The following is a 12,512-nucleotide window of genomic DNA, read 5'->3' as shown; positions in this document are numbered from 1 at the left end:
ACTCAGAAAAACTGAAGATAAACTTGTTAGTATTATAGTGTCTCGTATCTTCAGGCCGCCTCTGACGGAGTACCTGTACTCTAGCTGAGACAGTCGCCTATGCCAAACAAGCTGCGTCCCAATCCAGGGGCTGCACTCGAAGCCCTTCGCCAGTCAACAGGTTCGCTGCGTGTCGACGGAGATTGGAGTGCATGGCAGCGTCAGCAGAGGAGCAAACGGGCTGAGGACACGTTTAAACATGCGTGTCGAACAGTTAACGATATAAATGTTAAAAGCCAATGTTTTAGGGAGCAAGGGGCAGACAGAGGGAAGCATCGCGAGCTCTAATAAATAATAATAAGTCAAAGTGTCTGGCTCTGTCTTTAAAGAACCTTAAAATACCTTGACAAGAGCGAAGTTTTTTGACACATGATTAAAGGCGGTGCTGTGGCAGCCAGAGCCGATCTACCCAGCCTTCGAAGGACACACCTTCGTGGGTCGCATCCTTCGATAGATACAGCCCCTGAACTGGGAAACGGCTCCAGTCACCTCGTGACACCAGCGTGTGACATAGCCGAGCTTATATACACTCAGCAATTCGTTCACTCAGCCTGGTGACTTTGTCTGAGCTTTGAAAACTGAACCAGGGCAGTAAAAGACCCGGAGCCGCTGGGTGTTGCAGACCCCTGGGTGTGGATGTGATCAAATTGGGGTATGAGGATGATGTTTGTTTGTTGCCCACGCCAGCTACTGAACACTCTTTTTCGCGCACGCCAGCTACTGAACACTCTTTTTCGCGCACGCCAGCTACTGAACACTCTTTTTTGCCCACCTCAGCTACTGAACACTCTTTTTCACGCACGCCAGCTACTGAACACTCTTTTTTGCACACGCCAGCTACTGAACACTCCTTTTCTCGCACGCCAGCTACTGAACAATCTTTTTTGCCCACCTCAGCTACTGAACACTCTTTTTTGCCCATGCCAGCTACTGAACACTCTTTTTCACGCACGCCAGCTACTGAACACTCCTTTTCTCGCACGCCAGCTACTGAACACTCTTTTTTGCCCACCTCAGCTACTGAACACTCCTTTTCTCGCACGCCAGCTACTGAACAATCTTTTTTGCCCACCTCAGCTACTGAACACTCTTTTTCACGCACGCCAGCTACTGAACACTCTTTTTCGCGCACACCAGCTACTGAACACTCCTTGTCTCGCATGCCAGCTACTGAACACTCTTTTTTGCCCACCTCAGCTACTGAACACTCCTTTTCTCGCGCGCCAGCTACTGAACAATCTTTTTTGCCCACCTCAGCTACTGAACACTCTTTTTTGCCCATGCCAGCTACTGAACACTCTTTTTTGCCCACCCCAGCTACTGAACACTTTTTTGCCCATGCCAGCTACTGAACACTCTTTTTCGTGCACACCAGCTACTGAACACTCTTTTTTGCCCATGCCAGCTACTGAACACTCTTTTTCGCCCACCCCAGCTACTGAACAGTCTTTTTTGTCCACTCCAGCTACTGAACACTCTTTTTCGCGCACGCCAGCTACTGAACACTCTTTTTTGCCTACCCAGCTACTGAGCACTCTTTTTTGCCCATGCCAGCTACTGAACACTCTTTTTCGCCCACCCCAGCTACTGAACAGTCTTTTTTGTCCACTCCAGCTACTGAACACTTTTGTTCGCGCATGCCAGCTACTGAACACTTTTTTCCGTGCACGCCAGCTGCTGAACACTCTTTTTGCAAAGCATCCTGCTGAGCTGCCCTGAAAGGTGTCTCTCTGGTGGACATCTGTGCAGTGGTCACATGGTTGTCACTATGCACATTCTCCTGCTTTTATAATGTCAAAGTTGTTGCATCGATTGGCCTAGTACCAGCAGTTTGTCCCTGGGTACAGACTGCAGTTGAGACACTCCCCGTGACATTGTAGATATAAGTCATCCACTTGGTAAGAACTGCCCTGGTGGTCAGAAATGTAAAACATAACTCTAGTCACATAAATAAGTGTTGGTATGTGAGTAATGAATGACCGCCAGGGTTCTTGGTCATTCAGAGTCAGCGAGGAGAGAACAGGTTCCAGAGGAAGACCACAGTATGACTCGATTAAATATAAGCTCGACTGCCTCATATGCTGTTGTCAAAAGGTGACTGTCTGCCATACTTTCTTGGTCTACAGCTGGTACAGCTAGAGAACCACCCCACTCAGTAAGAACCACCCTGGTGGTCATCCAGTGCTTACACAACCACAATAACACTAACTAGTGTTAATTATAGTGTCAATTAATGTAATTGGGTTCTGCTAAATCTTCATGGTCACCTTCTTACCATAAGAGAAATAAAATGAAATGAAATAAAATCACATCAAAAGCCCAAACCTGTCTATCATATGAAATATCATATGGATTTCTCCAACAAGTCAGGTTTTTCATACTGCACAGAGAATTTAACAAAACAGTTGTTTCAGTGAGTTTGCTGATGTTTTTGCACTAAAGAAATTGCAGAATTGCTGACACGAGATGATGAAAAACTTCATATAAACCTAATGAAACTATTCATCAATGGCTTTATTTTTTGTGTTTTACAGTGTTTAGAGTTTACATGAGGAAATGCCCACAAGGCATGAATAATACAAAATATACACCATACATACAAATATACACTTTCAGACAGGACAGAGGACAACAGAAGACTTATTTGAAGCATTTACCATGTGTTGCTCATAAGAATAATCTGAATATACAAAAAAATAAAGGGAACACTCAAATAACACATCCTAGATCTGAATGAATGAAATATTCTCATTGAATACTTTGTTCTGTACAAAGTTGAATGTGCTGACAACAAAATCACACAAAAATCATCAATGGAAATCAAATTTATTAACCAATGGAGGCCTGGATTTGGAGTCACACACAAAATTAAAGTGGAAAAACACACTACAGGCTGATCCAACTTTGATGTGATGTCCTTAAAACAAATCAAAATGCGGCTCAGTATTGTGTGTGGCCTCCACGTGCCTATATGACCTCCCTACAATGCCTAGGTATGCTCCTGATGAGGTGGCGGATGGTCTCCTGAGGGATCTCCTCCCAGACCTGGACTAAAGCATCCGCCAACTCCTTGACAGTCTGTGGTGCAACGTGGCGTTGGTGGATGGAGCGAGACATGATGTCCCAGATGTGCTCAATCAGATTCAGGTCTGAGGAACGGGCGGGCCAGTCCATAGCTTCAATGCCTTCATCTTACAGGAACTGCTGACACACTCCAGCCACATGAGGTCTAGCATTGTCCTGCATTAGGAGGAACCCAGGGCCAACCACACCAGCATATGGTCTCACAAGGGGTCCGAGGATCTCATCTCGGTACCTAATGGCAGTCAGGCTACCTCTGGCGAGCACAAGGAAGGCTGTGCGGCCCTCCAAAGAAATGCCACCCCACACCATTACTGATCCACTGCCAAATCAGTCATGATTAAGGATGTTGCAGGCAGCAGATCGCTCTCCATGGTGTCTCCAGACTCTGTCACGTCTGTTACATGTGCTCAGTGTGAACCTGCTTTCATCTGTGAAGAGCACAGGGCGCCAGTGGCGAATTTGCCAATCCCGGTGTTCTCTGGCAAATGCCAAGTGTCCTGCATGGTGTTGGGCTGTGAGCACAACCCCCATCTGTGGACGTCGGGCCCTCATACCATCCTCATGGAGTCAGTTTCTAACCGTTTGTGCAGACACATGCACATTTGTGGCCTGCTGGAGGTCATTTTGCAGGGCTCTGGCAGTGCTCCTCCTGTTCCTCCTTGCACAAAGGCGGAGGTAGCGGTCCTGCTGCTGGGTTGTTGCCCTCCTACGGCCTCATCCACGTCTCCTGGTGTACTGGCCTGTCTCCTTGTAGTGCCTCCAGCCTCTGGACACTACGCTGACAGACACAGCAAACCTTCTTGCCACAGCTCGCATTGATGTGCCATCCTGTGTGAGCTGCACTACCTGAGCCACTTGTGTGGGTTGTAGAGTCTGTCTCATGCTACCACAAGTGTGAAAGCACCACCAACATTCAAAAGTGACCAAAACATCAGCCAGAAAGTTAGGTACTGAGAAGTGGTCTGTGGTCCCCACCTGCAGAACCACTCCTTTATTGAGTGTGTCTTGCTAATTGCCAATAATTTCCACCTGTTGTCTATTCCATTAGCACAACAGCATGTGAAATTGATTGTCAATCAGTGTTGCTTCCTAAGTGGCCAGTTTGATTTCACAGAAGTTTGATTTACTTGGAGTTATATTGTGTTGTTTAAGTGTTCCCTTTATTTTTTTGAGCAGTGTATATATCTTCAGTCCTGGTTGCTGAAACTGGCTTTTGGAACTTGGAACGTTACCTCACTGGCGGGGAAGGAGCCTGAGTTGGTGTGCGAGGTTGAGAGATACCGGCTGGATATAGTCGGGCTCACCTCAACACACAGCTTGGGCTCTGGGTCCAATCTCCTTGAGAGGGGCTGGACTTTTTTCTTTTCTGGAGTTGCCCATGGTGAGAGGCGGCGGGCAGGTGTGGGCTTTCTCATAGCCCCTCGACTCGGCGCCTGTATGTTGGGGTTTTCCCCGGTGGACGAGAGGGTAGCTTCCCTACGCCTTCGGGTTGGGGAACGGGTCCTGACTGTTGTCTGTGCTTATGCACCGAACAGCAGTTCAGAATACCCAGCCTTCATAGAGTCCTTGGGAGGGGTGCTTGAAAGTGCTCCTCCTGGAGACTCGATTGTCCTACTGGGGTACTTCAACGCTCACGTGGGCAACGGCAGTAAGACCTGGAGGGGTGTGATTGGGAGGAAAGGCCTCTCTGATCTGAACCTGAGTGGTGTTCAGTTTTTGGACTTCTGTGCAAACCACAGTTTGTCCATAAAGAACACCATGTTTGAACACAAGGATGTCCATAAGTGCACATGGCACCAGGACACCCTAGGCCGCAGTTCAATGATTGACTTTGTAGTCGTGTCAGCGGACTTGCGGCCATGTGTATTGGACACTCGGGTAAAGAGAGGAGCTGAGCTGTCAACTGATCACCACCTGGTGGTGAGTTGGATCAGGTGGTGGGGGAAGATGCCGGTCAGACCAGGCAAACCCAAACGTATAGTGAGGGTTTGCTGGGAACGTCTGGCAGAAGAACCTGTCAGATTGATCTTCAACTCACACCTCCGTCAGAACTTTGACCAGATATCGGGGGAGGTGGGGGACATTGACTCAGAATGGGCCATGTTCCACTCCTCCATTGTTGAAGCGGCTGACTGTAGCTGTGGTCGCAAGGTAGTTGGTGCCTGTCGGGGCGGTAATCCTCGAACCCGGTGGTGGACACCCCAGGTGAGAGATGCCGTCAAGCTGAAGAAGGAGTCCTACCGGACATGGTTGGCCTGTAGGACACCAGAGGCAGCTGGCAGGTATCGACAGGCCAAGCGATCTGCGGCTTCAGTCGTTGCCAAGGCAAAAACCCGGGTGTGGGAAGAGTTCGGTGAGGCCTTGGAAAGTGACTTTAAGTCGGCTTCGAAAAGATTCTGGCAAACCGTCAGGCGACTCAGAAGGGGAAAGCAGTGTGCCACTAGCACTGTATATAGTGGAGATGGTGTGCTGCTGACTTCGACTGAAGACGTCATTGGGCGGTGGAAGGAATACTTCGAGGACCTTCTCAATCCCACCAACACGTTCTCCAGTGAGGAGGCAGAGTCTGGGGACACGGGAATAGGCTTGTCCATTACTGAGGCCGAAGTCACTAAGGTAGTTAAAAAGCTCCTTGGCGGCAGGGCTCCAGGGGTGGATGAGATCCGTCCCAAGTTCCCCAAGGCTCCGGATGTTGTGGGGCTGTCTTGGCTGACACGCCTTTTCAACATTGCGTGGACATCGAGGGTGGTGCCACTGGATTGGCAGACTGGGGTGGTGGTGCCTCTTTTTAAAAAGGGGGACCGGAGGGTGTGTTCCAACTACAGGGGAATCACACTCCTCAGCCTCCCTGGTAAGGTCTATGCAGGGGTACTGGAGAAGAGAGTCCGGCTTATAGTCGAACCTCGGATTCAGGAGGAGCAGTGCGGGTTCCGCCCTGGTCGTGGAACACTGGACCAACTCTTTACCCTCTCCAGGATTCTGGAGGGTTCATGGGAGTTTGCCCAACCAGTCCACATGTGCTTTGTCGATTTGGAGAAGGCCTTCGACTGTGTTCCCTGGGGTATTCTGTGGGAGGTGCTTCGGGAGTACGGGGTACATGGCTATTTGCTACGAGCCATTCAGGCCCTGTACAAACAAAGCAGGAGTTTGGTTCGCATGGCCGGCAGTAAGTCAGACTTGTTCCCAGTGAGAGTTGGACTCCGTCAGGGCTGCCCTTTGTCACCGATTCTATTCATCATTTTTATGGATAGAATTTCTAGGCGCAGTCAGGGGATGGAGGGTGTCCGGTTTGGTGAACTCAGCGTCACATCGCTGCTGTTTGCAGATGATGTGGTCCTATTGGGGACATCAGGCCGTGAACTTCAGCTTTCACTGGATCGGTTTGCAGCCGAGTGTGAAGCGGCCGGGATGAGGATCAGTACCTCCAAATCCGAGACCATGGTTCTCAGGCGGGAAAGGGTGGAGAGCCCTCTCTGGGTCGGGGATGAGCTCTTGCCTCAAGTGGAGGAGTTCAAGTATGTCGGGGTCTTGTTCACGAGTGATGGTACAAGGGAGCGGGAGATTGACAGGCGGATTGGTGCTGGGTCAGCAGTGATGCGGGCTCTTTACCGGTCTGTTGTAGTAAAGAAAGAGCTGAGCCATAAGGCAAGGCTCTCGATTTATTGGTCGATCTACGTTCCCACCCTCACCTATGGTCATGAGCTTTGGGTAATGACCGAAAGAACGAGATCGCGAATACAAGCGGCCGAAATGAGTTTCCTCCGTAGGGTGGCTGGACTCTCCCTTAGAGATAGGGTGAGAAGTTCGGTCATCCGGGAGGGACTCAAAGTAGAGCCGCTGCTTCTCCACGTCGAGAGGAGCCAGTTGAGGTGGTTCGGGCATCTTGTTAGGATGCCTCCTGGACGCCTCCCTTGGGAGGTGTCACAGGCAAGTCCACCGGGGAGGAGACCCCGGGGAAGACCCAGGACACGCTGGCGCGACTATATATATAGCGCCTCTGAATCCCTCCCAGGGAGCTAGTGGAAGTGGCTGGGGAAAGGGAGGTCTGGGCCTCATTGCTCAGGATGCTGCCCCCGCGACCCGAACCCCGGAGAAGCGGAAGATGATGGATGGATGGATGGATTATGAAATGTATGGGTAACGACACTCTGACCTTAATTTTTGCTCATTCTCTCACCGATACTGGAGTGTGAAGAGAAGATACTTTGAAGATCTTTGTTACATTGACACAAGTAAAAAGTACATGGTGATGAAAAAAAGATTCACCTAATTTCAACGTGATTTATTTCACTTGTAAATCATTACAGAACAATGCAGTTAATTGTAAATGGTTTAAGTGAGTATAAAGTTTATTATGCAATTTTACAAGCGCTCAATATGACCTGTTCCAGCTGTGCAGATGCCATTAACACAACAGTCAAATTCATCCCATGACTTTTTCAATGCAATTTCATAGATTATCCAGTTTTTTTGGGAGCGGTGGCACATAAACAGAATCCTTAATGTACTCCCACTTAAAAAGTCACACAGTGTGAGATCTGGTGATCTTGGGGACCAGGCGTAGAGAGCCAAATCGTGGGCTCTTCTCTTTACATAACAGCCTTTTTCTTGTAACTGTTGGCACCAACAATGAACACTCTGAGCGGCTGGAGGTTCACTGCCAACGAAAATCATGTTGCACGGTTATGATGGATGAACACTTATCGAAGTGAAGAACGCAAATGCTTTCTGCTCGAGGGTAACCCTGTCCTCACAGACTGAACTATGGCCCCCCTTTAAATTGGTCTGGTTCCTAGGCATCTCACGGTTGTAAAAACATGGCGCTTTGAAATCAGATAAATATTTTTTAATTACCCTGTACCTGATATACCTGACAATACCTCACGTGTTCTAAATTTTGTGTCAGCATGCAATAACGTGTAAGCAATCAAGAAAAACTGTAAAAAACGTGTCACAGAAAAACAGAATAACTATGTAAAACATGTTGTGTTGCTTAATGTAGCCCAGAAGTGGCAACTCTGACAGAAAAGGGCCGTTCTGACTATTATGCAAAAAACAACCATAAAGTGTGTACATGTGGATGGCCATTAAGAATGCAACTGGATCAACTAGGCCGATAGCTGATGTCAGCTTTTCCTACAGTAGATCTCAGATGCTCCACACCCCAGTGGGTGGACCTTGTGAGGCTGAGACTAGGTAATGGGCCATTGTACCACTGTATAATGGTGATTTAGAGACCAGTGACAGAGTTTGAGAAATTCAGGCAATGGACGACATGACAATTGTTGCCTTAATGTGCTATATTTAGTACGTTCCTGTACGTCGCCCATCATGTTTATTATTTATAATTGCGGGTATGGTACAGATCAATATATTTAAGACGATTTCCATTTGTGCTAGAAAAACGCAAATGCCCACTGAATAACTTTGTGAAAAATAAAGAAAATTAATAAAGTGTCAATAACATTTTCTACAAAAAATGACTGTAATAGACTTGGGGTTGCTAGCAGGTCGTCTTCTCCAAGGGGAGTATTGTTGAAAAAATGTAGAGAAAACCATCTAAGCCGACCTCAACCTGAAAACAAGGTCAAAATCAAGAAACAGTAACAGTATACTGCAATTTACTATAGCAAGGTAATTGGAGGAAATATACCATGGAGAAAAAAAATCACAAAGGTGGCTTTGAAACAGAAGGCCTGAGAGGGGAGGAAGGTGGAGGGACAGAAATGAAGAGATAGAGAGGGGAAGGAGGGAGAGAGGAAGGTAAAGAGAAGGTCTTGTCTGTGTGTAGTGTAAGGAGAGGAGTAACAAGGTAATAAACATAGAGGATCCACTGTTGCTTTAGCTGAAACTCAACACAGCGTGAGGTGAGCAGGCCTGCTGAGAGATGCACAATGGGGCTCTGTGAGAGAGCGAGGATGAAGTGTCAACATCACAAATTTGTGGGAAATCTGGATGAGCAAGGGTTTCGTTGCAGGTTTAACCTTAGAAAGGCAGGAGACAATTAAGAGAGCGCAATGAGGAATGGAAGTCTGTATAAAAAACTTTTGGTTTATCAATGTTGATGATTCACAATGTCTAATAAATTGTTGACCCTAAAATGAAAACTTATATCGCTAAAATGGCAGAAGGAAAAAAAAAATGTTAAAAATAAGAATGAAGAAATGTGAGACAACCATTTCTATGTGTAAATTACTTATGAAATATTCTAGCAATATGAAGGACAGATGCTGCTTCCAAATAGCATAAAAGTAAGAAAAACAAGATTACAAAAAAATAGAGTTAGGATGTTTTGATATGTATTTTTTTTTTTGTTTACATCGGATTCTGTTTCAATATAATTCAAGTCAGGAGATTGGCTAGGCCACACAAGCACTTTCATCTTTTTTTTCTTTCTTCTCCTCAGGTTCAGTTTCTTGGCCGATAAGATTAAATTCTCCTCTAATATGTCCCATTTGTGTTTTCTAAAATGATGTGTAATCTCCAAATTGCATTTGGAGAGAAGCAGCTCCATATCATGATGCTCCCACCTTCATTCTTCACTGTGGACTTGATATTCTTGGGAACATACATGCAATCCTTCTTTCTCCAAACATAAAGAGCTGAATTATTCCCAAAGAATTGTAATTTTGTGTCATCTAATCAGAGATGCATTGTTTCAACTTAGTTCTGATTTATCTGAATGCTTGTGTGCAAATTTAAGACACAAATCTCTGCTTGTTTTTTAGAGGAGTTTTGAATGGGACAATTGCAGTAATGTTCATTGCTAATTGAAACTGTTGTTCTTCTAGTCTGAGAAGGTTGTGAAACATGACACACCTGTCCAGAGAAGTTTATTTGTACTTCCATGAACCTTCTGCTTGCAAATTATCAAACCAGATATGCTGACAGGGCTGCTTAAGGTCTTTGCTAGGGCACTTCCTTCACCTTCACTATGATTGCTATTTGTGGTGTTAAATCCAGTGGTGGACAGTAACTAAGTAAATGTAATTCATTACTGTACTTAAGTAGTTTTTTGTGTACTTTACTGAAGTATTTCCATTTTGGGTGACTTTTTACTTTCACTCCACTGCATTTCAAAGGCAAATATCTGATATATATATATATATATATATAATATTTTTACTCCTCTACATTTTGAGAAATCTGTCGTTTCTTTTGGTTTTTGTGTGTATAAAAATGTACCATGTCAAAATGAAAGAAGCGCAAAGCAAGAGCACCAATCAGGGCACAGCTTGTTGAACTTGTTTTGACCTGTTGGACACACTAACCCAGTGCAAGCATACAGTTCAATGTCAGCGCAGCAGCGGAAAATTTTGGGAGAGTCTATTGAACATAAATGATGAACTAACCTAACTTTGTGTAAATAGACCACACTGTAGAAATATGTACACATATGCAGTCGTGACTGTTGCGTCTTTTTTCTGAATTTATACAAACACTATTTTATTTTATAGTAAATTTGTTTTGGCTAGTTTATGTTTATGAACCCAGATCTACAGATGCAATACAGTAAAGGAGAACTTTAGAGTTTAAAGCAAGATTTTATTAAACTGAAACTTGTAACTAAGTTGCAAATAAATCTTAAACTGAAACTTTGCTTGTTTGCAAAATGGTATTTCAGAGCCACTTGGTTCTACCTGATGGAATTTGTTTGCTTTCAGTGTTTTGTGCTTATGATCATTGTAATAGACTTGAGTTTCACTAATTAATGACATTAAAAGACTACCAAGAGTGACACTGGAGTATTTTCACCTAAAATGAAGCAAGAGTCTTGTTACAAAAATGGTAACAGGACATTAGACTCATAATTGATTTTTTTAGTACTTATACTTTTGATACTTAAGTACATTTGAAGGCAAATACTTTTGTACTTTTACTCAAGTTCAGGTGGAGAGTAAGGACTTCTACATTTACTGGAGTAATATTTTACCTTGGGTATCTCTACTTTAACTCAAGTACATGGTTTGTGTACTTTGTCCACCACTGGTTAAATCTTCTCAACCAACGGTAATATCTTATATTGACACCAGGAGAAATCTGTAAAAGAATGTTTTTTTTAGCATTAATATGCATATGTTTGTAGACAACATCCCAACATTTGGGATTGAGCATAGTGACCTTAGGGTCATATATATGGCTGATCCAGAGCATTTGATTCTATTGCCAATGTTTTTCAATGGAAATTATATAAATTGTGTGTGCGCAGTTGAACACCTGTGTCAGAAATGAATGCTTTTGGACATACCGTGTAAGTGACTGAGCTCATGAGGTGCCTCGCTTCTAAAAAGCAAGAAAATCAGAGAGATGTTTTTTTACTGCCACCATGTGTTTGCTATTATGTCTACAATCACAGAACGAAGAGACCAGGTGGCATTCACAAAGCATCTCCATTCAGGAGTGCTGAGTCTGAATCTGCAGCTCTACATTGAGATGAACTGTGAAAACTACACCACAACTAAAAAACTAAACTACAGTTTTCTGTTGTATGACCAGCATTTTGTTTTTGCATCTTTTCCATCCAAAGACAATTGTGATGTCTGACACATTGGGTTTCCACAATGACATCATCAAATGAACTCACTTTTTATTAACAATATATGTGGGTTTAGACACCCTGTTACACATGATTATGTACTGAATAGGACAGAAATACCTACATTGTGCCTCTTTCAAAAAGCAGTCTGAAATGGAACTGTTTTCAAAACTTTAAGGTGAATGAGCAGAGCTGAACTGCTGTAGGGTTATTAGGTGTATATACAGTCAAATGTGTAATATATAATAAATAATATAAAATAATGATTTTTTTTCTGCAAATTGCAGCACACAATTTCTGTTGTTTGCTGAATTGAACATAGTGTTAAAAAATAAAATATAAGCATAAATTGTGAAATAACATTTAAATAGCCAAATGTTCAACCCCTCCTATATGTTAAATTCAGAAAATAAACAGTAATTGTGCATTAAAATGTGCAGTGTATTCTTTCCTGTGTAACTTTTCATATATCAACTTTATATATATATATGAATATATGGAAAGGTAAGTGGTAGTAACAAAAAAAACAGCTGGAGGAGCAATTTGCAACTAACTTACATGACTGGGTAAAAGAGCACTTAAGAGTGGGAGAGTAACTGCATCTAAAAATTGTGATAAAATTTCAGAAAAATGTTCCTCACTGTAAATTTGTTATTAGTGACCTTTGTCCTACAGGGATGATATTCCAGCACTGTTTGGTAGTAGCCAGGCTAGAAATCTCAGCCCCCTGAGAAAAGATTACAATGGGCCCCATTCCCATTATCTGCTCTTCTGTACATACTCTATAATCTCTGACATGTTCCAGGGTCTTTGTTTAGCTTGGGGCCCCCTGAATCATTAAGGGCTTCCTTCC

The sequence above is a fragment of the Pygocentrus nattereri genome, chromosome 16 (assembly GCF_015220715.1).
Source record: "Pygocentrus nattereri isolate fPygNat1 chromosome 16, fPygNat1.pri, whole genome shotgun sequence".
Lineage (NCBI taxonomy): Eukaryota > Metazoa > Chordata > Actinopteri > Characiformes > Serrasalmidae > Pygocentrus > Pygocentrus nattereri.
Note: the sequence above shows the minus strand (reverse complement) of the source record.